Source organism: Alligator mississippiensis, chromosome 2 (assembly GCF_030867095.1).
Source record: "Alligator mississippiensis isolate rAllMis1 chromosome 2, rAllMis1, whole genome shotgun sequence".
Lineage (NCBI taxonomy): Eukaryota > Metazoa > Chordata > Crocodylia > Alligatoridae > Alligator > Alligator mississippiensis.
In genome coordinates this window covers 127,178,409-127,198,218 of record NC_081825.1, presented here as the reverse complement: position 1 = coordinate 127,198,218, position 19,810 = coordinate 127,178,409, and the positions used below count along the sequence as shown (strand labels likewise).

At 54.0% G+C, this 19,810-nt stretch overlaps 1 non-coding gene across 1 annotated transcript; it reads left to right on the top strand.

Moving 5' to 3' along the window:
* Positions 1–3,692: 3,692 nt before the first annotated feature.
* Positions 3,693–3,796, top strand: LOC132248918 (U6 spliceosomal RNA). The gene has a single exon (XR_009460391.1). It is a non-coding gene; the product is annotated as a U6 spliceosomal RNA (small nuclear RNA).
* Positions 3,797–19,810: the final 16,014 nt, after the last annotated feature.

The following is a 19,810-nucleotide window of genomic DNA, read 5'->3' as shown; positions in this document are numbered from 1 at the left end:
GGACCATCTCAAGACTCCTGAGGGCCGGGTCATTACAGAGCCGGGCGAAGTCCGCGAACGTGCCGTCGCCTTCTATCGCGACCTGTTCGCGGCCGAGCCGTCATGCCCCGAGGCCACGCGGGAACTCCACGAGGGCCTACCACGTCTCGATGCCCTGGAGGCCGGCGAGCTGGAGCGGGACTTGTCCCTGGAAGAGCTGGCGGCCGCCACGGCCGGCCTCGCCTCCGGCAAAGCCCCGGGCCTCGACGGGCTGCCTGCCGAGTTCTACAAGACCTTCTGGCCTCTCCTCGGCCCCAGCCTCCTGCGCGTTTTCCAGGAGAGCCTCGCCGACAAGGTCTTGCCGATCAGCTGCCGCCGAGCGGTGCTGACCCTGCTGCCCAAGAAGGGAGACCTGGGCTACATGAAGAACTGGCGGCCGGTCTCCCTGCTGTGCGCGGACTACAAGATTCTAGCCAAAGCGCTGGCCACCCGCCTCCGCGCGGTCATGGCCTCTCTCACCGGGCCGGAGCAGAGCTACTGCGTGCCTTGCAGGACCATACAAGACAACCTGTTCCTGCTGCGGGACCTGCTCACGGCCAGCGAGCTCTTTGGCCTCGACGTCGGCCTCCTCTCTCTCGACCAGGAGAAGGCCTTTGACCGCGTGGGCCACGCCTACCTCTTCCGCACGCTGGAGGCCTTTGGCTTTGGGCCCCTCTTCACCGGGGCCCTCCGGGTCTTGTACCGGGACATTTCCAGCCTGCTCAAGGTGAACGGGGTGCTTTGCGCTCCGTTCCCCGCGCGCAGGGGCATTCGCCAGGGCTGTCCGCTGTCGGGCATGCTCTACGCCCTGGCCATCGAGCCGCTGTTACACGCGCTGCGCCGCCGCCTGAGCGGGGTGGCCCTGCCATCGGCCACGGGCCCGTCCGCTGGCCCTCGTCTCCGGCTGTCGGCCTATGCGGACGACGTCACCGTCTTCCTCGCCACCCGGGAAGACGTGCGGGCTCTGGCAGATTGCCAGCGGGCCTACGAGCGCGCCTCCTCCGCCCGCATCAACTGGGGCAAGAGTGACACTCTGCTGCTTGGCGCATGGACTGGCAGGCCTCCGCCGGACTTGCCGGGGGGCCTCGCCTGGCGCCGCGAGGGCCTCAAGGTCTTGGGCGTGTTCCTGGGGCCGACGACCTTCATGGCGCGCAACTGGGACGGCCTCGAGGAGGGAGTGGAGGCCCGCCTGCAGCGGTGGCGCTGGCGCCTGCCCAGCCTTTCCTACCGGGGGCGCGTCCTCGTCATCAATAACCTGGCGGCGGCCACCCTGTGGCACCGCTGCGCGGTGCTGGACCCTCCGCCGGAGCTACTGGAGCGACTGCAGCGGCTCCTGGTCGATTTCCTGTGGGACGGACGCCACTGGCTCCCACGAGCTGCCCTCTACCTGCCCACCGGCGAGGGGGGCCAGGGCCTGATCGATCTGGCCAGCAGGGTGGCCGCCTATCGGCTGCAGGCCCTCCAGCGGCTCCTGTACACCGAAGGCCACCTCCCGTGGCGACAGCTGGCGTGCCGATTCCTGCGGCGAGTGGGGGGCCTCGGCTTTGACCGGGAGCTGTTTCAACTGGACCTCACCTTCCTGAACGGGGCGGTCCTTCCCCCGTTCTACCGCAGCGTGGTGCGGGCCTGGCGGGCGGCCTTCCATCTCTGTCCCCAGGCCAGGCACCTGCGGTTCCCGCAGCTCCTTCGAGAGCCCTTGGTCCACAACCCGGCCCTGCACCGTGTCGTGCCGAGCCTGGCCTCCGCCAGCCTCACGGCAGCTCTCGTCGAGGCGCGCTCCACCCGCCTGGAGCACCTCCTGGACCCCGCTCGGTCGGACTGGCTGTCACCCGAGGCCCTGGCTGCCCGGCTGGCGATGCGCTCCGTCCGCACCGCGGGGCGGCTTCTGCGGGCCGTTAGGGCCGCGCTCCCGACGGAGGCAGCGACCGCCCTGGAAGCCCATCTCCAGACTCGCCGGCCCCTCCCCACCGCAGACGCCGCAGAAGACGCCTTCCCACCGCTATCCGTCATCCCAGCGGTACCCGGCGAGCTGGCCGAGCGGCCCAACACGCTGCTCAGGCTCCCGGTGCCCCCCAGCAGCAATACGGGCTGCCCTTTTGGCACCCTGCCCCGCAAGGGCCTCTACATGTGGGTGGTGCGCACCCGGCACGCCCAGGTGCTGGCCGGCCGCCCGGACACCGCGTGGCGGCGGCGCCTGGCGCGGCCCGGGACCCCGGCGTGGTGCACGCTGTATAAGGCGCCCATCGCCAAGAAGACCGGCGACCTGCAGTGGCGGCTCGTGCACGGCATCCTGGCCACCGGCACCTTTGTGCGTCACTTGGACCCAGCGGCCTCGGCGGCCTGCCCCTTCTGCCCGGGGGTGCTGGACGAGGACATTTTCCACGCCTTCCTCGACTGCCCCCGGCTGCAGCCTCTCTTTGCCGCCCTGGGCGCACTGCTTCGGGTACTGGGCCGAGACCTCTCCGAAGACGCTTACATCCACTCCTTTCCATACCGGGCGGCCGAGCGGGCCACGGTCAGCCTGGCCAACTTCCTGCTGGGCCAGGCCAAGATGGCCACCCTGAAGAGCCGGCGAAACCAGCTCAGCGGCACCGGGATGGTCGACGCCCTGCAGCTCTTCCGCCTGCTGGTGCGGGCCCGCCTCTCGCTCGAGTTTGAGCACGCTGTCCTCCGGCGGACGGTGCCCGCCTTTGAGGAGCGCTGGGCCCTCGAGGGGGTGCTGTGCCGGGTCGAGGCGGGACGCCTGATCCTCGCTCTGTGATGCCACCGGCTGCTCAAGCCGCAGAAACGCGTCAAGCGGGCCGAGGCCCTGGACTTTTGCTCGTGCGGGTCGACCCCGGAGGCCTCCATGGGTGTCCCTGCTGGCAGAACTGTAAATACTGTAAATAGTCCTTATGTTCGTTGTGTTGGTTGGTTTTTTTTTGTTTTGTCTAGAGTGTACGGGCAGGCCTTGCAGGCCACGAGCCCAGGCCTTGTCCATGAGGCCCAGAGCTTCGGGCGTCCTTGTACATGCTTTTGACTGGCTCCGAGTCATCACCCTCCGGGGAATAAAGGTCTCTTAAAAGTCAAAAGTCTTTCTTTCTTCCTGCTGGGCCAGGCCAAGATGGCCACCCTGAAGAGCCGGCGAAACCAGCTCACCGGCACCGGGATGGTCGACACCCTGCAGCTCTTCCGCCTGCTGGTGCGGGCCCGCCTCTCGCTCGAGTTTGAGCACGCTGTCCTCCGGCGGACGGTGCCCGCCTTTGAGGAGCGCTGGGCCCTCGAGGGGGTGCTGTGCCGGGTCGAGGCGGGACGCCTGATCCTCGCTCTGTGATGCCACCGGCTGCTCAAGCCGCAGAGACGCGTCGAGCGGGCCGAGGCCCTGGACTTTTGCTCGTGCGGGTCGACCCCGGAGGCCTCCATGGGTGTCCCTGCTGGCAGAACTGTAAATACTGTAAATAGTCCTTATGTTTCGTTGTGTTGGTTGGTGTTTTTTTGTCTAGCGTGTACGGGCAGGCCTTGCAGGCCATGAGCCCAGGCTTTGTACATGAGGCCCAGAGCTGCGGGCAACCTTGTATATGCTTTTGACTGGCTCCGAGTCATCACCCTCCGGGGAATAAAGGTCTCTTAAAAGTCAAAAGTCTTTCTTTCTTTCTTTCTTTCTTTCTTTCTTTCTTTCTTTCTTTCTTTCTTTCTTTCTTTCGGCAGCACATATACTAAAATTGGAACGATACAGAGAAGATTAGCATGGCCCCTGCGCAAGGATGACACGCAAATTCGTGAAGCGAAGAATCTTTCTTTCTTTCTTTCAAGATGGCGGCCGACAGGTGAAGCCCTTCTGAGCTCCTGCAGCTCGGGTGCCTTTTGTACGTTCCCTGCACTCCGTGCCCCCCTTTTCCTGTCCCCCCCCCAAAAAAAAAACCTTGCCTCCACCCACCCTGTCCCTGGGGCCCCACTTCCCCCGCTTTCTGAGCGTTTTTTCCCCTGGGCTCTGGCAGGCTCGTCTGCCTCTGCCCCTCCCCCACCCCCGTCTGAGTTCTCCCTGTGATTCCTGCTGCCTCCCTCCCCCAGGGCCCCTTCCCTTGGTCCCTGCCATCTCCCCCTGCCTTGGGGCTTGCCCTGAGCCCCTGCAGGGTTGCTCTGCCCCCCCCTCAGGCCGATTTTGGGGCGTTTTGAGCCCCCTCCCAGTCCCAGGTCCCCAGCCTCAGCCTGAGGCTTTTTTTTTTTCCCCCCTCCCTCCCGGGAGAGAGTTAATCCTCTCCTGCCGGGATGCCTGCCAGCAGCCAAGGCACTTGGCATGGGGATGTCTCTGCAGAGCTTCCCCTCAGCCATGGCATGCGGGTGCACGCCCCTCTCCACCTCACGGTGGAGGACTGCGCCGGAGCTCTGGTGGACCTGCTGGGACGCTGGAGCGTCTGATATGCCTCCCGGGTCAATTCAGTGCCCATCATCTATCTGAGCTCTCCCAACCTGGTGAGGGAGGTGTGTGCAGCGGGGCTGGAAGTCTCGGGGGTCCACCACCTGGTCACGCCCCTGGAGACCCTGGCAGTGCGGGTGGTGGCCTCCAACGTGCCCCCGCACCTGTCAGACCGGGACCTCACCAACGCGGTCGAGCGCTACGGTGTCCTCACCAGCCCCTGGCGCAGGCTGACCATAGGGAGTAGGAACCCCAAGCTGAGGCAGATCCTGTCCTTCCGGAGGCAGGCGTTCATGCTCCTCACAGGGGACACTCAGAAGCTGCCTCCCTCCTTGACTTTTGCCTCACACGGGAGATCCTACGTGGTGTATTTCTCCCTGGGGGGGAATTCCTGCTGCCGCTGCGGCGGCAGCTCCCACCTAACTGCCCAGTGCCTGTTTGGGCAGTCAGCCGAGGCACCGGCTGCTGCGCCCGCCCGGGAGGATGGTGCACCCACCTCGGGTGCAGGGCCCTCGTCAAAGGGTGGGGTTGGGAGACCTGCCAAGCCCCCCTCTGCCCCTGCTCCATCCGGGGGGCTCGACCCCTCTGGCAGTGGCATGCCACCCAGGGGGGGCCTGGGACATCCTCCCAGGGTTCTCCCGCCCCTATCGGGGCGGATGCCCCTTCCGGTGGAGGGGCTGGGGAGTCCTCCCAGTCCCTTCCTGTCCCAGTCCTCCCCGGGGTGGCCGGAGTCTCGGGCGCTGGGGCCCCGTTGGGTGGAGCGCCCGAGACCCCCCCTCCACCTCCCTCCACCCCTGCCCCAACCGGGGTGGTGGACCTGGAGGTGGCGACACCCCAGCAGCCTGGCCCACCCCCTTCAGGGCGGGTGCCAGCTACTTCCCAAAAAGCAAAGAATAAGAAAAAGAATAAAGGAGTGTCTAAAGGAACTCCTGCCCCTTCGGGGCCTGTCTCGGACAGCACCGGGGAAAAGGCAGCCAGGGAACCTGAGCCTGCTCTGCCTGCCCCCCTGGAAACCCTGCCACCTCCGGTCATGACTGAGGGTGTCCCAGAGACGCCTGGCAACCCCTCGCCCCCATCCTAGCCAGTGGGGCCTGTGAACGGCAAGGCAGGGGGAGAGTGCCAGCTTCTCGAGCGGCGGCGGGCAGGAGAGACGGCGGAGGGTCTTGCCACCCCACCGCCCACTCCCCTGCCTGCCGGGGCCGATGGGGAGGAGGAGATGGAGTGCCTGCCCTCTGAGCGCCGCAAGCGACCCCGGGAATGGGACGACATCTGCCCCCCAAAGCGGATGGGGATCGATCTCCCCGAGACGGTCCTCGACCCAGATAGAGAGGGGGGCCTGCTAGGGAGCCTGGCCATTGAGGGCACGTTCACCGGTGTCACCGGGAAGTCCCCTCCCAGGGTACAGCCCCGCCAATTCTCGGTCGGCAGTATCCACCTCCTGCTGGAGAAACCCCCTTGGGTGGCCCCCAGCTATGGAGGTCTCCTCAACCTCTTGGACCAGACCAAGGGCCAGAGGAACGTCGCCGAGAGTATCCGGCAATGGTGCCCGGACCCCGCGCAGTTTGTCTGCGCCACTAGCGACGCGGTGAAGCTTATGCGCCGGGACCCGGGCACACGTCAGCATGCCTTCCGGCTCGAGAAGCTGGTGACCCGGGTGAGGGAGGTGTGGGGCCAAGGTGGGCCCACGGAATAGGGCAGGGCAACGCTAGACCTTTCCCCTGTCTCCGCGGTTTTTCTGCCCGGCATCCGTCACCTTCTCTCCCACCGGTACCCTGCCTACCCTTCCTCCTTCTTCTCCTGTTCATGGCGGTTACCACAATTGCCTCGCTCAACACCAACAGCTGCAGAGACCCGGTGAAGCGGACGGCCGTCCTGGAGGGCCTGCAGCAGAAGCGCCTGGCGATCGCCTTCCTCCAGGAGACGCACAGCGATGCGTACGTTCAAGCCGACTGGCACGCTGCCTGGAGAGGCCGCTTGTTCCTGAGCCACGGCACCAACCTCAGCGCAGGAGTGGCGACCCTCCTCTCACCGCAGCTGCGGTACGACTCGGCGATGGCGCGAGAGGTCGTCCCCGGCCGGCTGCTGACCATCCACGTCACCCTGGCACACCAGAGCCTGCTCCTCGTCAACGTCTACGCGCCCACCGACGGGAGAGAGAGGACCGCCTTCCTAGAGACCCTGGGCGACCTCCTGCATGACGCCAGCTAGAAGGACAACCTGCTCCTCATGGGCAGGGATTTCAACTGTACTGTCGACGCGCTGCTAGACCGGACGGGGCCAGAACCACACCTGCCTTCAGCCCGCAAGCTGCAGACTGCTGGAGGCGGCGGACCTTGTCGACGCCTGGCGGGTCCTCCACGCTGACGCGCGACAGTACACCTGGGCAAAGATGAGCGCCAGCGGGCTCTCCATGGCCCGCCTCGACCACCTCTACATCGGCCAGCACCACCTGCCGTTGCTGCGCGGCAGCCGCATCGTTCCATTGGGCCTCTCGGACCACGCCTTGGTCTGCTGTGAGCTGAGCCTGCCTGGCAGAGCACGCATGCGGGCCCCTTACTGGTGCCTCAACGTCAGCCTACTGCAGGACACCCACTTCAGGGACTGCTTCGCCCACCTCTGGAGGAGCTGGGAGGCGGCGCGAGCAGACTAGCCCTCCTGGCACCTGTGGTGGGACATGGGCAAGGTCCAGATCCGGGTGTTCTGCCAGCAGTACAGCCAGCTGGCGGCGAGTGACCTCCGCCGCCGCACCCAGGAGCTGGAGGAGGACGTGGCGGAGCTCGAGGCGGCCCTGCTCTGCGCGGGCAACGACACGGCGCTCCTCGAGAGCGTCCACTCCCGCAAAAAATGCCTGCGAGAGCTGGCGGAGGGCGCGGCCCGCGGCGCGCAGGTCCGGGCCTGCTGCCAGGAGCTGGCAGAGGCCGACGCCCCGACTGGCTTCTTCTTCAGCCTGGAGAGGTGGCAGGACGTGGCGAAGACGCTGGACCACCTCAAGACCCCGGAGGGCCGGCTGCTCATGGACCCGGGCGAAGTGCGGGAGCATGCCGTCGCCTTCTACCGGGACTTGTTTGCGGCTGAGCCCATCTGCCCGCGGGCCGCCCAGGAGCTGCATCAGGACCTGCCGCGCCTGGGCGCTTCGCAGGCCGAGGCCCTGGAGCGCGAACTCTCCCTGGCGGAGCTGGAGGCCGCGGTGGGGGGGCTCGCCTCGGGCAGGGCCTCGGGCCTGGACGGCCTGCCCGTGGAATTTTACAGAGCCTTCTGGCCCCTCCTCGGACCCAGCCTCCTCCGCGTCTTCCGCAAGGGCCTCGCCGACGGGACCCTGCCAACCAGCTGCCGCCGGGCCGTGCTCACCCTGCTGCCCAAGAAGGGGGACCTCGGCTGCCTGAAGAACTGGCGGCCCGTCTCCCTCCTGTGCGCCGACTACAAGATCCTGGCCAAGGCGCTGGCGAACCGTCTCCGCACCGTCATGGCCTCCGTCATCGGGCCCGAGCAGAGTTACTGTGTGCCGGGCAGGACCATCCAGGACAACTTGTTCCTGCTGTGTGACCTGCTCACGGCCACGGAGCTTTTTGGCCTGGACGTCGGCGTGCTGTCCCTGGACCAAGAGAAGGCCTTTGACCGCGTCGACCACCAGTACCTGCTCGGCACCCTCGAGACCTTTGGCTTCGGGCCGCTCTTCACCGCGGCGCTCCGGGTCCTGTACCATGACGCCTCCGGCCTGCTCAAGGTGAACGGCACGCTGTGCTCCCCGTTCCCCGTGCGTCGCGACATACGCTAGGGCTGCCCCCTGTCGGGCATGCTGTACGCCCTGGCTGTCGAACCGCTGCTGCACGCTCTGCGATGTCGCCTGACCAGCCTCGCCCTGCCACCGGCGCCGGGCCCCGCCACCAGCCCCCCGCTCCGGCTGACGGCGTATGCGGACAACGTGACCGTCTTCCTGGGCAGCCAGGAGGACGTGCGGGCCCTGGTGGACTGCCAGCGTGCCTACGAGCTTGCTGCCTCGGCCCCCATCAACTGGGGCAAGAGCGACGCCTTCCTGCTGGGGACGTGGGCCGGCACGCCGCCTCCGGACCTTCCGGGAGGCCTCGCCTGGCGCCGGGAAGGCCTCAAAGCCCTGGGCGTGTTCCTGGGGCCGCCGGCCTTTGCGGCCCGCAACTGGGAGGACCTGGCGGAGGGAGTGGAGGCCTGCCTGCAGCGCTGGCGCTGGCACCTGCCCACCCTCTCTTACCGCGGCCGGGTCCTCATCGCCAACAACCTGGCGGCGGCCACCCTGTGGCACCGCTGCGCGGTGCTGGACCCTCCGCCGGAGCTCCTGGAGAGAGTGCAGTGGCTCCTGGTCGATTTCCTGTGGGACGGACGCCACTGGCTGCCCCGAGCTGCCCTCTACCTTCCCACCGGGGAAGGGGGCCAAGGCCTGATCGACCTGGCCAGCCGGGTGGCTGCCTACCGGCTGCAGGCCCTCCAGCGGCTCCTGTATGCTGACGGCCACCTCCCGTGGCGGCAGCTGGCGTGCCGGTTCCTGCCGTGAGTGGGGGGCCTTGACTTTGACCGGGAGCTGTTTCTGCTGGACCTCACTTTCCTGAATGGGGCGGTCCTTCCCCCGTTCTACCGCAGCGTGGTGCGGGCCTGGCGGGTGGCCTTCCATCTCTGCCCCCAGGCCAGGCGCCTGCGGTTCCCACACCTGCTTCGGGAGCCCCTGGTCTACAACCCGGCCCTGCAGCGTGTCGCGCCGAGCCTGGCCTCCGCCAGCCTCGCGGCAGCCCTCATCGAGGCGTGCACCACCCGCCTGGAGCACCTCCTGGACCCTGCTCGGTCGGCGTGGCTGTCCCCCGAAGCCCTGGCTGCCCGGCTGGCACTGCGCTCTGTCCGCACCGCGGGCCGGCTTCTGCACCATCAGGGGCGCCCTCCCAGCGGAAGCAGCGACCGCCCTGGAAGTCCATCTCCAGGCTCACTGGACCCTCCCTGCCGCGGCTGCCGCGCACGACGCCTTCCCACCGCTGCCCGTCCTCCCAGCGGTACCCGGCGAGCTGGCCGAGTGGCCCGACACGCTGCTCAGGCTCCCGGTGCCCCCCAGCAGCAATACGGGCTGCCCTTTTGGCACCCTGCCCCGCAAGGGCCTCTACATGGGGGTGGTGCGCACCCGGCATGCCCAGGTGCTGGCCGGCCGCCCTGACACCGCGTGGCAGCGGCGCCTGGCGTGGCCCGGGACCCCGGCGTGGCGCAAGCTGTATAAGGCGCCCACCGCCAAGAAGACCGGTGACCTGCAGTGGCGGCTCGTGCATGGCATCCTGGCCACCGGCACCTTTGTTCGCCACCTGGACCCGGCGGCCTCGGCGGCCTGCCCCTTCTGCCCAGGGGTGCCGGACAAGGACATTTTCCACGCGTTCCTCGACTGCCCCCGGCTGCAGCCGCTCTTTGCCACCCTGGGCGCGCTGCTTCGGGCGCTGGGCCGGAACTTCTCCGAGGACGTCTATATCCACTCCTTCCCCTACTGGGCAGCGGAGAGGGTCGTGGTCAGCCTGGCCAACTTCCTGCTGGGCCAGGCCAAGATGGCCACCCTGAAGAGCCGGTGAAACCGGCTCACAGGGACCGGGATGGTCGACCCCCTGCAGCTCTTCTGCCTGCTGCTGCGGGCCTGCCTCTCGCTCGAGTTTCAGCACGCGGTCCTGCGGCGGACGGTGCCCACCTTCGAGGAACGCTGGGCCCTCGAGGGGGCGCTCTGCCGAGTCGAGGTGGGGCGCCTGCTCCTCGTCCTGTAACACCCCCAGCTGCTCAAGGTGCGGACACACGTCCAGCGGGCCGAGGCCTTGGACTTTGCCTCACGCGGGCCGAGCCCTGAGGCTCCCCATGGGTGTCCCCGCTTGCGGAAATGTAAATATGTAAATAGACCTTTGGCTCGCTATGGTTTTTAGTCTAGAGTGTACGGGCAGGCCTTGCAGGCCGTGAGCCCAGGACCATGTCCGTGAGGCCCAGGTGTTCGGGCCAACCTGTACATACTCTTTACTGGCGCCGATTTGTCACCCTCCCTGGAATAAACGCCTCTTAAAAGTTTTTCTTTCTGTAAATAGTCCTAATGCTCGTTGTGTTGTTTTTTTCGTCTAGAGTGTACGGGCAGGCCTTGCAGGCCATGAGCCCAGGCCTTGTCCATGAGGCCCAGAGCTTCGGGCGTCCTTGTACATGCTCTTTACTGGCTCCGAGTTATCACCCTCCCGGGAATAAAGGTCTCTTAAAAGTCAAAAGTCTTTCTTTCTGTCTTTCTTTCTGTCTTTCCTATGTTTTTATTTTCTATTATGTATTTATTACTCTTGTCAAATTTCTGTTTTATTTGAAATATTTTTAGCCTTTACCACTTCTTGTTTCTAACTTTTGCCCTTTTTTAGATATTTCCCACTCAACGTTTTTCTATTTATAATTTAGCAACTTCACCATTTGTTCTTTCTTAATTATTTTAACTTTTTTTGTTATATCTGACACTTACTTTTCTCTCTACCCAATAACCTCCTCTTTTTCCCCTTCCACTTATCTTTCAACTGTGCCTCAACTCTTCCAATAGATGTCTTTTTCCTCACCCCCTATATTGGCTCTCCCAAAGCAGCATGTAGCTGAAGAGCAGAGATGCATTTTTCAGATTTGAGTGAACCCTGGTGTGTCTGATGCTTTTTGGGGGAGGCAAATAGATTCACAAGACCAAAGCATTAGTGGAGGCAACTTTCTGTGCTCCCACTGCTTCTTTGAACAAACTAAGTCATATGCTCAGTAGGGGTAGGTTTGGGATTAGAAAGATAGCCTCCAGGGGGATCCCAGGGAATCTAGTTCCCTGGTATCATAGACAATTGTATTGTATGATCTCTTTTTCAGACCAACTCTTGTTCTAGAGGTGTAGCTGCCTCCACTTCATTTTTTTTCTCTTCCAGGGCCCTTTTCTTTTTCCCTAAGAGGTTGTATGCAATTTACACCTTTCCCATTCAGGTACCCATGCTTAAGGAGAAGAATCACTTCCCTAACTTTAGCACTGCTCCTTTAGTGCACAGGTACCGGAGAAAACTATGAGAACAAGACCTTAGAAGAAATAACCTAGTACTGGGTTAAGCTCATCTCAGAGGTACATACACAATTCTTGTTATTAATGTGTGGATAGCTTTAAGAGTGTTATGTATAAATTGTTACATTTGCTCATGGATTGCAGGAGAGAACAGCAGATCAGTAGGCAAAGAAAGCTCTCTGAATAAACATGATTTATCATTTTATAAGTTGATCTCTTTGCTGCTTTGAGAATAACACATGGTACCAGGAGTGGGGTGAGAAGAAAGGGAAAAACATGGAGCATCCTAGAATTCCTGAGGAGTTAAAGCTGTCTAGCAATGCAGTGAAAAACTGGGAGAAATTTAAACAGAGCTTGACCATATATATGAGAGCCAGTGGAGCTACAGAGAAGGAAGATCCACTCAAGGTAACTATTTTTTAAATATAGCAGGCCCAGAATCTCTGTCTCTCTTTATAATAGCCTACAACTGTCAGAAGCAGAACAGAAAAGCTGTGGCACAGTAATAAATTAAGTTTGAGGAATATTGTATACCTAAACAAAACTAAACCTTTGAACAGTTTCATTTCCACCTGAGACAGCAGAAAGATTGTGAGACAATAGAGAAGTTTGTCGAAGACCTTAGATTGCTGAGCCAGACATGCAGCTTTGGAGACCTAAAAGAGTCCATGGTCAAAGACCAAATACTATTAGGTATAAGAGATACAAGCCTCAGGAAAAGACTGTTACAGGATCCTGAACTTAATCTGAAAAAAGGCAGTTAGAATGTGCCAAGTGGCTAAGATAACAAATGCCAGGCTTCAGAAGCTGGAGGAAAAAGCAGAACAAGCTGAACTAGAGAGGATTACAAGACTGCAAAAACCTAAGGCAAGATACAAACAATAGAGAAAGGGGGACCTCACTATGAACCAGGCAAGCAGAGGCCAAAGAGAATTGCTTGAAGAAACAAAAGTCAGCTGCAGATGCTGTGGGTTTGCATGCACAAACCCATGCAATGCCCTGCAGCTGGTAAGCTCTGCAACAAATGCAAAAGGTTCAATCACTCTGCAAGAGTTTGCAGAAAGGAGCAGAGTGCAACATATAAGAAATAGCAGGTGCATGCTCTATGCAATGAGGAAAAGGAATAATTCCTCATCAGCACTTAATTCTTCTGTGGATTAGCAATTGCTCTGGACACCAATGGACTAATGTTAACTTTTAAATTAGATACAAGGGCAGAGGTCAATGTGATACCAGAATACATTATTCAAAAACTGAAAACTAAACTTGTGTACTATGAGAAAAAGAAAGTGAGACTTAGAGCATATAATGGGAATGTGATTACAACCAAGAGTGTGTGTGCACTGCATGTTAGACACAAGGGTAATATAGTAAAAAATTCAGTTTGTAACAGTCCCAGGAAAGCTAGTTCCAATTATTGGGCTGTAAATGTATAAAACACTAGGTTTGATTAAGAGAAGGGATACCACCAAGGGACCAGAAAGCAAGAACATACAAGAAGAGTTTTATGATGTGTTTCAAGGAGTAAGGAAACTATCAACTGAGTACAAGACAGAATTAAGAGAACCAAATACTCCCAACATGCATGCTCCAAGAAATATTTCTCTTGTACTAAGGGAGAAATTGAAAAAAGAATTAGATTTGTTAACACGGACATAACAGGAAAAAGTAGAACAATCTTGGGTTGTTCGCTAGTTATAATAGGAAAAAAAAGATGGATCCTTGAAATTGTGAATGGATCCAAAGCAAATGAACAGATACATCAAAAGGGAGCATTTTCTCATTCACACCAGGGAAGAAGTTTTTGAAAATGTGGTATAAGCTAAATATTTCTTTACTTCAGATGCTCCTTCTGGGTTTTGGCAAGTTCCCCTAGAAAAGAATAGCACTAGATGATGTACCTTCAATATGCCCTTTGGAAGGTATTGCTTTTGTAGGCTTCTTTTTGGACTATATTCTGCATCAGAAAGGTGCAACGAATTTTTGAAGCTCTTAATGGAACTATGGTTTATATTGAGGATGTATTAGTTTGGGGAAATACTATGGAAGAACAAGACTTGAGGTTAAGGAAGGCATTAGAAAGAGCTCACAGAGCAGGTTTGAAACCAAACAAACAAAAATACAAATTCAGGGTCAAAGAAATAATGTATTTGGGGGGAAAATCTCTATGAAAAAAGGGTACAAATTGATCCTGCAAAGGTTAAAGCCATTACAAACATGCCACCCCCTACAGATAAAGAGGGAGCACAAAGATTACTGGGAATGATCAATTTTGTAGGGAAATATCTACCTCAGTTAGCAGAGCAGACCAAACACCTTAGATTACTCCTACAAAAGAATGGTCAGTGGTTATGACAACATGAACATGAAGCTGAATTTAAAAACTTGAAGGAAAAAATAATGAAAGCTCCATTACTAAAATACTATGACCCTAAAAGACCCATTAAATTGTCAACAGATGCTTCTAAAGAAGGCAACAGAGCAGCTTTGCTTAAAAAACATATGGGGCTAGCTGGAGACCAGTAGCATATGCATCTAAGGCACTCTCAGAGTCAGAGTGTTTATATGCACAAACTGAGAGAAAGTTTAGCGGTGGTATACGGCAGTAAGAAATTTCATATAGTCATCTATGGGAAGCTTGCAATAGCTGAAACTGATCATAAACCTTTGGTAATTATAGCAAAGAAAGGGTCATCATACATACTACAGATTACCCAGATTACACAGACTTCTTTCAACTGCAAATGTATGATGTAGACATAAAGTACATGCCAGGAAAACATCTACTTATTCCAGACTCAGACATGGTACATGTTAATTTAATTAAAAGAGTGATTTCTGTCACAGATAAAATGTGGGCACTAATTGCAGACACTACATTGTAAAAAGTGATAACAGCTATTTGTGCTGGTTGGCCTGGAAAACATATACCTATCCACTACTCTCAGTTATGAAGAGCTGTCAATACTGGACAAAACTTTGTTCAGAGGCTCACAACTTGTAGTTCCATCAGTGCTAAAGAAAGACGTGTTAAAGCGAATACATGAGTGGCATCTAGGCATTGAAAAATGTAAAAGGAGATCAAGGGGTGCTCTATATTGGACCTACATAAATAATGACATAGAAAATGCTGTAAAGGTTTGTAACAACATGCCTAAAGTACATATCAGCACAAAGAAAAGAGTCCATGATGGTCCATGAGGAGCCCATAGCGCTGTGGTATCAAGTGGGCATTGACTTTTCCATACATGCAGGAAAAAATGATGTATTAGTGATGGATTATTATTTTAACTATCTTGAAATGGCATTGCTCAAAACCACAACAGTGGTCCATGTCATAACTTGCATCAAACTGATTTTTGCTAGACACAGGATTGCACAAATTATGAAAACAAACAATGGATCTCAGTTCAACTGTCTTGAGTTTAAAGAGTTTGCAAACAAATACGGATTCCATCACAAGACTTCAAGTCCTAAATATCCACAATCCAATGGTTTGTTGGAAAATGGAGTACAAATAATGAAGAAAATGTTGAAAAAAGCTACAAATTCACACACTGATGTTTAACTGTCACTCTTAAATTACAGGGAAACACCCAGGAAACAGAGATTGTCCCCAGCAGAAATGCTGCTTAAGAGAGAACTCCAAACCAGGCTGCCAAATCTTGTAGATGATGCTCATCAGCAAGATGTGAAAACATTTAAAAAATGTGACAAACACAAGCAAAAATGGTACTATGACAGGAGTTCCAGGGAGTTAGCACAACTGCACAACAAAGATATGGTGCTTATTTCAGATGGATGAATGTGGAATCAAAAAGCACTAGTTTTCCATTAAGTAGCTCCCAGATCCTATAAAGTAGTTATGGGTGTAGGACAGGTGTTAAGAAGAAACAGAAAACACTTGCAGCTTGTAAAGGGGAGAAAAGAAGCAGCATCATGAGATTCGGCAAAGGAAACAGAGCTAACATCAAAGCAACAAGAAATGACGGAGGAGATTGAAATAGACAGAAGTAGAGACATCTGAACAAGGAAACCTAACAAGAACTGAAGGATTGAGAATGCAGAGAAACTGAAAAGATCACTTAGAGCTAAAAAGCCAACACAAAGACTAATAGAGACCTGTTAAAATTTGTTTTATCTATCGGTTGAACTAAACTACCAACGTTAGTATTATATGGGGTGAGGGACATGTTGCATGTAAAGGGGAAATATGTGTGGATACCTTTAAGAGTGTAAGAGCACACACCAACTGCTGAAACTTCCTTAGCCTGACAAAGGGTTTTTGAACTCGAAAACTTGCTTAATAACTATTCTCCAACTATTTGGGTTGGTCTAATAAAAGATATCAAATTCACCCAAGGAACCTTGTCTGCCTATGTCCTTAGACCAACACGGCTACAACCTACACCCCTGCATGTATAAATTGTTACATTTGCCTGGGGATTGCAGGAGAGAACAGCAGATCACTAGGCTAAAAAGGCTCTCTGCATAAACAACTGTTATCATTTTATAAGTTTTAACTCCTTGGTCTTTTGAGAATAACACTATTAGTGGTAAGAGTGATGTGCCAATATCTAAAATTGTGCATGGATTTTTGGAGAATAATCCAACCTGACATGATGCCCTACTTTTTCTAAATAATTTGTAGGTTTGGCAGGATTTTATTTTTTTTAAGCTGGTAAATGTCGATGATTTTGCCTCATGCTCCCAGACGGACAAAAAATATTTCCATTGTTAATAAAAAGAGAGGGGAAGAACAGAAGGGAGTCTCAGGCTGGAGTATAGAGGACTGGTCTCTTTAAAGAGGAAAACAACAGCAGTCTAATGACTTGTCAATTAAGTAATTAGCTGCTGTTCACACTTGCTGGAAAGTGGGCTGGAGGGAGATAACAGACTACTTAAACCTCTACCCAAGCCAAGGTGGGGGGGAGGAAGGGAAAAGCATATTTTTAGCTGTCAAAATTAATAAAAATTAAAAATCAAATTCTGCCAAGCCTAAAAATGTGGCAAGAAGTGCAGTAGGCTTTATCCCTGCCCCACCACTCAAACATATCATGTTTTCACTAGCTTTGGCTCATATATGCCACTGTTATCCAGTACTGACGGAGCCAAATTATATTTTATATTTATATGGTATTAGGGCTTAAAATATCCAACACAGACTGCACCCCAAACCATGCTAGACTTTACATATACAAAGAGTAAGTCCATGTCTCTAAAAGCGTACAAAATTAACTGACTATAGGAAAACAGTAGGAGAAAGAAAGCATTATTGCCAGTTCTGTAGATAAGGATCTGAGCTACAGAAAGGCTAAATGACTCGACAAAGGTCAGATAGGAAGCCTGTCCATAAGTTTGAGGATTTTTTTTTTTTGAATGATGTTGCTCTTAGCAAATCTTAATTCCCTTTAAATTAAAGTTTTGTTTATAGCATTTAACTGGGCAACAGAATAGCTGGGGAAAAATGGAAAGGAATTTAGGGGTGCCTGTAGACATGCGGGGAGCCTGCTCTGGCACACAGTAATTGCAGCACATCAGAGCAGACTCAATTAATCAATTAATCAGGTCTGCTGGAGTGTGCTAATTAGCATGCCTCCAGCAACCTCTGCGTCCTGTGTATCAGAGTCCCTGTGCTTCAAAATGGTAGAGGTGGTGCTATACCTAAAGCTTCTCAAATGAGCTTTACTTAAAGTGCACCCACTGCCATTTTGAAGACTGGGGGGACGCTCATACACGAGTTTTTAATTAGAGTGGCTCTCGGAGCCGCTCTAATTAAAGTGCCCTCCCATTCGCCCCCGAAGCACATGTAAAAATGCCCTAGGTTTGCTGGCTTGGGGAAAGAAAACAGAATCATGGGTTTGGGAGGCTCATCTGGTCCAAGCCCATGCTTGAATCCAAGGATGCCACTCCAAAATCATTTCTATTCAATGCTTACCGATCGTCCTAGTTTTGCCTCACTGTTCTAATAGGAAGGATTCCCCTCCCCCCCATATCCAACCTAAATCTACTTTTCTGTAATTGGCTTTGTAACTCCCCTCAGCAGCAAGGGGGGAAAGTAGTTCTCCTTCTTTATTTTAGTGAATCAAGTGCCAACTATCTCAAGTTAATATGTATGAACCACCATGACTGCTTTGTTGCTTTGGGACTATGCAGATCACAAGGCTCATGACAAATCATAGAAGAGCTGGAAATGAAGTGTTCTCTGTCATTGTGCTCCAGGGATGGAATGATCTTTTAGAGGAGATATGCTAGATATTAAAGTCAATTTAGTTTTCTACTATGGATCTTTGAAGCAGACGTTAGAACTCATTGAACCATTTGATGACCTGATAGACAGCAAGTCAGGGAAATTCTTTGTATGATGAATATATCATGTCTTTATACGGATTCCCCCTTGAATCAGGGAATGTTTAAAACCCACATAACGACCTGTATAGTGAATCTATAAAGACTGTATTCAGAGAAGTAGATTTAATGGCTATGTCTGCATTTACTAACAATATCACAAATTTCTTAACACAGAAAGGCAGATGTCTTATGGCTGATACACAGCCTCTGAAGCCTTTCTGACTCAGCTGCATCACAGGTTATTGACTAAGTAGATAACAAAATAGATAAACATTTTTACTCACAGAGATCTTAAAAGATAAATGACAGATCTCATAATAATGGTAAATATGCTTGGGGCAGTGCAGAGGCCAAAGACCACGACCTTTCATTGGCATAATGCTTCGTTCCAAGAGAATCTTAAGAATTTTTAGTAGATTGGATGCATGGGAATGTTTAGGAAGGTTTCACATATACCTTTTTTTTTTAAGTCACTTTGTTTATAGTAACTTGTAAATATTTCAGAATATCCATGCAAAATGCTGGGCTTTCATGGAAAAAATTCTAGAGCACTAAAGTTTAATCCTGGAGGGACATGATGGGATGTACCATTCAGTACTACTTCTGAAGCTTGAGATTAAAAATGTTACTGAAACTCACAATCGACTAGAACCCCCCCCCCCAGCTGTATTGTGAAAAGAACAGCCCACACTTGTCTCATAAGAAATTAAATGTAGTTTTTGCTCCTCTTTTATCCATTTTAGTACAGACAATAGGGAAGTTAAGCCCTGCCTGCATATATGGAACTTTAATCAGCTTGCCAAAACCAGGAACTGCTTTGGCGTGGCCAAGTTCCATGTCTCTGGTAGTAAGAGCTGTAATAATGACTTACTTATTTTCAAGTTAAAAATATATATCTTTAAAAATATTTGTCTCTGAAAATGCTCCATATTGGTCCTAGAGATTCAGTCAGCACTGAGCTGGCATAAAGGAGGATATCCTCCGTAGTTAGGTGAGTGTCACTGTTTGTTCTCTCTGGGAAGCTTCATGGTGCCCATCATTGCCACTGTTTTTGAGATGTTACCTCCTTCTTTATCTCCTTGGCCAAGAATGTCAAAATTAATTTACCTCAAGAAGTCTGGAGGATTAAAGTGACCCATGTCAGCTAGATTGGTGTGATAATTGAGTAGTTCGTCTTCTCTCAGGAATGTCATCCTTTCCTTCTATAGAAGAGATTTTCTTCCTTCAAATAGGGATTAAGAAAGTATGTCCTACTTGCTGATTTTCCATTCTAGTTCCAAGCAATCTGGAATCCTTGTCCCACAGCTCAAAATCCAGAGCCGCAGGTCATCTGGGCATATATATGTAATCTTGTTTTCCCCAGCTTTTAAGCCACTTGTTTTAAAAGCTATGGGTATTAGAAACTTCAGAAAAGTCTCTTGTAAACTGGATTACTTAAAATCCAAATTTGGATGTATATTACCACTATTAGTACTGTTTTTCACACAAACTCCACCATCAGATTGTGAAGGAGCCTAGATTTAAGGTGCCCCTGGATTTAATGGCTCAAGAAAGCAAAACTTGCTGCTATCAGATCAACCCTAATAATAAGCCAGTCCTCATACCCTTTCCCCCATGCTGCTAAGGTGATAGGGGGCAGCAAAGAAGGGTGAACAGCAAGTAGTGCTCAACCCCTGGGCTTCAGAGCTGCATGCAAACATGGGGTCTAGGCAGACCCTGAATTAATCAGCCAGTGAGCTCATAGAGCTCCCAGCATGTGTGGAGCTCCCAGTAGGAGCTGCACTGACATGCTAGTGAGCTCAGAGAGTTTACTGCATATAGCACCCAGCCAAAGTGAGGTGTGACATCACTGCTTCACGCACTCTGGATCAGGCCCTGGATGGGTCAGGCTCATTGATTCTATTAAATTGCATAGGTGCCTATCCTTTACACTGGAGAAGAAGAAGAAAAAGAGATGTCAAGCTGTGTTGAAGTAAGGGACGTTTACATCCGGATTCTTTTTTTGG